Here is a 371-nt window from a genome sequence, read left to right as displayed (position 1 = left end):
AAAAAAAAAAAAAAAAAAACAAATCTTAGTAAAACCAATACGAAGCTGAGAAATCGCATCGAAGCTAATATAAAGTAGAAATATAAATTTGCTAAGATAATAGGAAAAAAATTAGCCAGAAAAAGTGTGTTCAAAATGTTAAATCAAATTCGTTTTGAAAAATCTGTACAATTTTAGTAAAGAGTGGGTTATGTTGACACTTAAGATAAGATGATTTTCTTGAATTTAAGAAAAATATAATTAATTTTTGGAAACTTTTTTAAAATTATATTTTAAAATATTTCCAAAAAAACCAAGAGAGACAAATTTTTTGATAATAATTTAAATAAATTTGTTTTAAATCGTACTTATACATTTTTTGAAAGGATGGT

Source organism: Daktulosphaira vitifoliae, unplaced genomic scaffold, assembly GCF_025091365.1.
Source record: "Daktulosphaira vitifoliae isolate Bord-2020 unplaced genomic scaffold, ASM2509136v1 Scaffold_1, whole genome shotgun sequence".
NCBI lineage: Eukaryota > Metazoa > Arthropoda > Insecta > Hemiptera > Phylloxeridae > Daktulosphaira > Daktulosphaira vitifoliae.
Note: the sequence above shows the minus strand (reverse complement) of the source record.